General features: G+C 45.7%; 1 long non-coding RNA gene across 1 annotated transcript; it reads right to left on the bottom strand.

The window, feature by feature from the left end:
- Window positions 1-337: 337 nt before the first annotated feature.
- LOC146439312 (uncharacterized) lies at window positions 338-5,142 on the bottom strand. The gene is made up of 3 exons (XR_014851240.1): window positions 4,554-5,142; window positions 660-888; window positions 338-479 (listed from the first exon to the last, which is right to left on the bottom strand). It is a non-coding gene; the product is annotated as an uncharacterized LOC146439312 (long non-coding RNA).
- Window positions 5,143-6,067: the final 925 nt, after the last annotated feature.

Raw genomic sequence — 6,067 nt, forward strand, 5'->3', positions numbered from 1 at the left:
CCTGTATTCAAAGGGGCCACCAGAGAAAGCCCATTGCAAAGCAGAGAAAATTGACTTTTGTGTCACTCATTGAACATGCATTGGCTTCTATAACAAGAGGTCATTTTCAATGCTTTGCTTTTTTAAACCTGGAAGTTGTTTAAGGATGGGTGCAGGGAGTGGATTTGTAAGACACGAGAAGTTTAGCAGTAGTTTAGACTTTCCATCAGGTACATCTGATGAACAAAAACCCTCCTCTTGGCTATGCTTGTTCATTACATATATTTTATACAGTCCAGCCATGAAAGCTAGAACTTGAATAACCCATTTATTTATTTTGTGGCATTTTCCTGCAAAATGGCCATTTTTTTTTAGAAGTACCCATCTGTCAGCTTATTGAACTATTATATTACAGTACCATCTAGAGGTCCCAAATGGGATCAGGGCTGTGCATGGTTGGTGTAACATGCAGTTGTCATCTGGGAGAAAAAGTATACAACCTATGGAGATCAGAGAAAAACAAATAATTACTGTCCCGATTTAATAAAGTACATATCTGACCCTTTTATATGAACTATGCATACAGTAAGATGCACACAGTGAGTCAAGGAATACAGACCCACCAGGTCTGTCATTTTGAATAGCACTATATTGTTTTTAAAGACAAAACACTGCCCTACCTAGATTCCACCAGGAATCTACTGGATTTCTGGCTGTCTGGCAGCTGTCAGGAACTCCCAGACAAGAAGGCTGTTGTGCAGATCAGCACCTCTCAGACACATCCAGTTACTTCCTTTGGACTGGCCAAGAGGTATGGAAATAAGAGACAGAGCTGGGATGTGAATAGGGTCTGCTGAGTGTTAATCACAAGGCTCTCCTGCCACCTTACTGTTCGTTGGTCACAGTCACCTGAAAATGAGAAAAACATTGGCTTCCAAACTTTCATTGTCTTTGTAAGGGGTTCATATTTCTGCAAGACTTTTCATAATGTAGGATTTATGAAGATATTTCTGAGAGGGTGAGTTTCCAGACTTTTAGCCCCTCACCTAAAGAAAGTTTTCATAGAGTTCCTATGCAAATTCCATTGTGCAATATCACTGAAGACAGCAGTACTACAAACCTGAACTCATGGCAAATTTGGACCATGGTTCAGAATTGCTACATGAAGCCAGAATCTATAAGCAATTTGAAATAACTTTACTTGGACAGGTTGAGCATTATTCTCCCAGAAGGCAGCAAGGCAGTAGTTGATCCTAATGAAGGTAAACTAATACAATAAATTTGTACAACTGAACAGATCCAAATCATCTAATTTAGGCAGAGCAACACTGAACTACAAGCCCCTTTAGCTGCAGGAAGAAGACCCAGTGCATCTAACTGAGTCAGAGAGACCAAATGAACAGTTAATAGATGGAGGTAGGAGTCCCTGGATGGCAATCCAAAAAGCTGGTGTGTTGTGTGGAAACTGTGAAGAGACAAAACATGTTAGATGCATGGCAACAGAATATCTGAAAACTCTTTGTGTTTCACAACATCAGATGCTCTTGGTCACTTGAGAATGAGAATATTAAAATAGTGGAATATAGGATATTATTGTATTGAAGGGTTGTGACTTTACACCTCAGAAACTTCCTCCAGTCTATCAGGCACTTGTGCCAGTGCCACATTCCTCCCTTTTGCTGAGGTTAGCTTGTTGCATGGCTGGTAATGCAAAGTCAGAAGGCCAGGACAGGCGACAAGAGCAAGGACGGTCCTGCACCAAGGGCAGAATGCTCATTTGGGAGGGCAGAGCCCCAACCTGCCCTTCACTCCTGCCTGTCCCTTTGTTTCTTGCCCTTTTTCTGCTCTGTTAGCACAGACAGAGCTGTGCTTTGATGCACTGCATGGAGATGCCCTGAGGGTCTGGCGGTGCTGAAAACTAGGCAACGTGGGCATTCTTCTGGGACTTAAATGCATCCCTGGGCTAGGTGGTCAGGGTCTAGTTCAGACAATCTAGACTTGTATTTTTTAGTACTCAAAGTAACAGAAGTATTTCTACTGCAGAAGGGTTTACCTGTCCTGTGCCTTGGGCTTTCTGAACTCCCTCTCTGTAGTATGTGACAACCCATAGTGCTGTCATTGGGTTCCTTCTTCTTGGATTTAGATTGCCATTGAGTTACCAAGCTCTACCTCTTTCCTAGTCAGATGCTTCATTAATCAATGCATGATGCAGTACAGGCATCAGCTATGAAGAGACATCTTCCCAGCTACAGTGAAGATACAAAACTGCCACACGATGGAAGAAAAAAGTTGGGTACTGAAAGAGAGATAGAAGATATTTACTTCAGTCTGTATTTCTGGTCAGGCTTTGACAGTATGCAGAAAAAACAAGTCTTGGAATTCTGCATGAAAGTATGGTCTGTCTTTTGCTTTTGTGACAAGAGAAGTCCAAGACTGTGCAGTCTAGCATCATGCCTCAGCATCAGTTGAGACTGCAACAGTTTGAATTTTCACATTGTGACACTTTGCTGTACCTGGTGTTACCTGAATTTAGCAAGAACTGTGAATGTTCAGCTCTTCTGCTACCAGATGCTCAGGTTCGCAACCTTCCTCAGCCAAGTCTTGACCAATGGACTGTATTATCTGGGGTTTTTGTAAATGTGGAGGGGATTTGGTAACCTGAGATCTGCTAAATTGGTTACATTTAATCTCATTTCTGTGTATCCATTAACAAGATGTCCAAGACTGCCTATATATTTTTGGTCGGCTGTCATTCATCTGTTAAGGGTGCTAAGTCAAACTGTGAGCAGGAAAAGGAAATTTGTTCCTTCTGTCATTGAGCATGAGGGTATTTGGGGGCATATGCCAAGAGTGACTATATTGGTATATATTTAAGGAATGCTGCACAGCTACATAACCACTCTTTCCTCTGCACTGGGGTGAGCTCAGAGCAGAGGAGTGGCAGGCAATGTCAGCTTGAGAAATGAGAAAAGACAACAGATCCTCCGCACTGGACCCAACTCCAATCTCATAAGGTCTACGTAAAACTCTTGTGAGCTTTGCTGTTAAAAGGTTGTTTTTATAAAGAAAACACAATCCCTTAAAATTCCTATGGCCCAGCACCACGGATATTCTATTTTGATGTATCTATCTTCAGTGAAACAAGGGTGGTGTTAGACACTCATGGCCGTTGTGACTCTGGACCTAAGGTCCTAAAACCTCTGGATAGCTGGGCTAGAGGCCACTCAGCTCTGTTTAAATTGCCTGTAAGAGCAAATTCCTGTGCCTGGCTTCGTGCCATTGTACCTGTCCCAGTGGAGGCTAAATACTGTGTTGGATGACTGACCTACATATCATTACAGAAGAGAAATGTTCCCTGCTGCAGTTACTGCCAAGTGCTATAGAGCTCTGATTGGACAGCTGAATGATGGCAAATGCGCTCCTAATAAAGCCAATGCCATTAAGTTAGAAAATGAGGCTGCTGTCATGTATGAGTGGTGGCAGAAGCATTTCTAGCTTAACAAGGTCTGACAAGACCTCCTCAACATGCTCAAATGAAATCAATGTCAACACCTAATCAGTTAAGCAGGTAATGGATTATTTAAAAAAATTTAAACTGTAGCTGCATTAGCTCATTTAGAAAGAAGGAACACGTGACTCCTACAGATAATGTAACATATTTTAACAGTTGTCACATTTGCCAGATTCAAGGAGAAGCTGCTTTAACCTGAAGAGCTGAGATGTGTACAGCAGTATGGTGGCAGAATGTAGGGCACGTCATGAATTTATGGACAAAGGAATTTGCAAGATTTATCAGTCACTGCCTGGGTTTGCATAACAGGTCGGCTCAATGAAATATACATGAACAGCATCTGTTTCTGCTTTTAAGATCACAGTGTGCAATGTGAACCATCACACACTGGATAGAAACTGGGTGATAGGATGAGAATCCAGCACTTCAATGAGCAACAATGGAAGTGTTTGTTGTTGTGTCAGGGAAGCTAGAGAAAGAGGCTGGAAGGAGTGTGGCCAAATGACCTGAACTTAAGTGCTCTTAGACCCACATGAGTTACCTAGAGAAGTTAGAACCTTAGCTATGAGATAGGAACTGGATAACACTCCTACATCTGCATAATTACTAAAATGGATTAGAACAAACCCCTTCTCTTGGGGTCTAGTCACTGCTTAGGGCACAGAAATGAGGCAGGTATTTGCAATGCACTGACACAAGAGGATTTTCACACCTGTCTTTGCAGCACCTGCAATGAGCCAGTGTCAGGCCAGGCCAATGGATTGGGTGGCTAAGCCTGATACAGTGTGCCTGTTCCTGCATTCCTAAGAAAAAAGTGCTTTAGAAAACAGCTCTGAGAATTGCCACCTAGCTGGACTGGAGCTGCTGACCCTTCTCACCTGAATAAACAGACAATGTTCGGCACTGAACTGCAACTGATTCCTGATCCGTCCTTCACTCCTCCATCCCAAGACTGTCCCTCTCTTCCCTCTCCATTCTCCAGTCCCTATGGCAGCAGCGTCAGCAACAGGCCTTTTTCCTCAGGACTCCCCACTCCCTCTGTTACAACCGTTCCATGTCTCACCTCAGGACCACAAAACCCATGGCTTCATTCTCACCCTGATATAAACGATGAGCAGCTCTGCTGGAATTGATTCAGTCGAGAACCTCAGAATTGGAGGAGACAAAATGAGAATTGGAGGAGACAAAATGAGAACTGGAGCCCTCTAATCTTTTGTTGCTGCTGTTGTTGTTGTTTTGCCTCTTGCCGCTGCTGCTGAGACCCACTGAAGAAACACCGGGCATGGGCAATGTGGGATCCTGAGGCCATCACGGGCGAGCTCTCCCACAGTTATCAGTCTGGGATATCTAAGCCACACAGGGGCCGAGTGTTTGGAATGTGACACCTGCACTACGCTTTACAGATCTTCAACTGTCACAAAGTATCGTCGTATCATAAAATTTGGTGTTTATCGATATGCCGGGAGAATGTGAATCACAAAGCTTTTCCTTCTGTAAAATACAGTGGGAAACTCTCACTTGCTGATTAGCGCCTCTAAGAGCGCTCGCAAAGCGAGCAGAAACAGCTCTCTAAAAGGTATTTCTAGAAGGTATTTCTAAAAGGTGTTTGTTTCTACAAGGCGCCAGGAGCAGGCCGCGCTGTGCCCAGGCCGCCCCGGCAGCGCTCGGTGGCTCCGCCGTGCCCGGCTGTGGCCAGCAGGTGGCGGTGCGGCCCCAGCATGGCCCCGCAGGGAGAGCCCGCGGCGGGGGGAGCCCGGCATGGCCGCGGGAGGCTGAGGGACAGCCGTGACCCCGCCGTGTCACCGCCGCGTCCGGGAACGGGAACGGGCGGGCTGGGGCACTCCGGGCTGGGCTGGCTCCGCGGGGACGCATGAGTGATGGACAAACAGGTGACGGACAAGCGTTTGCGTTATGTGTTTTGCATGAGTGATCCGTATGTTGTTCCGTGTCAGGTGCTGTGACAGCAGCGCTTAAAGGAGCTGAGGAGGAAGCGGAACAGCGTGGCATGGAGGGCTGTGCTGGAGGAGGCAATGCTACGGCTCCAGGCAGCACCAGAATTCTGGCACTGGTTCGCTCCTGCCGAAGCTACAGCTGGGAACAGAGGAGTAGCTCCGGACCCGAGGGACTGCAGCCTGCAGCAGGCTGAGCATGCGGCGCCTGGGGCAGACAGGAACCCAGGGAAATGCTGCAAGGAAGTGTTCTGGGGAACAGCTCCACAGCTGCAGGTTCCAAGGCTAGAATAGGCTTGGAGACTGATGGCTCTTTTAGCGTGCTTGGAGGAGTGGAGAAGGGGGCCAAAATCTAGCACTGGGTGGCAAAGGCCCCTGACAGTGTTCTGTGGAAGTCAGGCCAGCTGCGCAAGAGGCAAACAGAAGAGGAGCATAACAGGGCCTGTTGATCAGTCTGACCTGTAACCACGGCAAGTGGACTGCTATATTTTATGGAAGCTGAAGAAATTAAATGGTTTTTTTTGACAAATTATAGGAAGTGAAGATACTAGAGGAGATTTGTTCTTGGTACAAGGGAAGACCATTTTGTTGAAATATGCAATTCAGAATTGATGTCTCCACTGTTACA

The sequence above is a fragment of the Lichenostomus cassidix genome, chromosome 3, assembly GCF_008360975.1.
Source record: "Lichenostomus cassidix isolate B80296 chromosome 3, HeHo_3.0, whole genome shotgun sequence".
Classification (NCBI taxonomy): Eukaryota; Metazoa; Chordata; class Aves; order Passeriformes; family Meliphagidae; genus Lichenostomus; species Lichenostomus cassidix.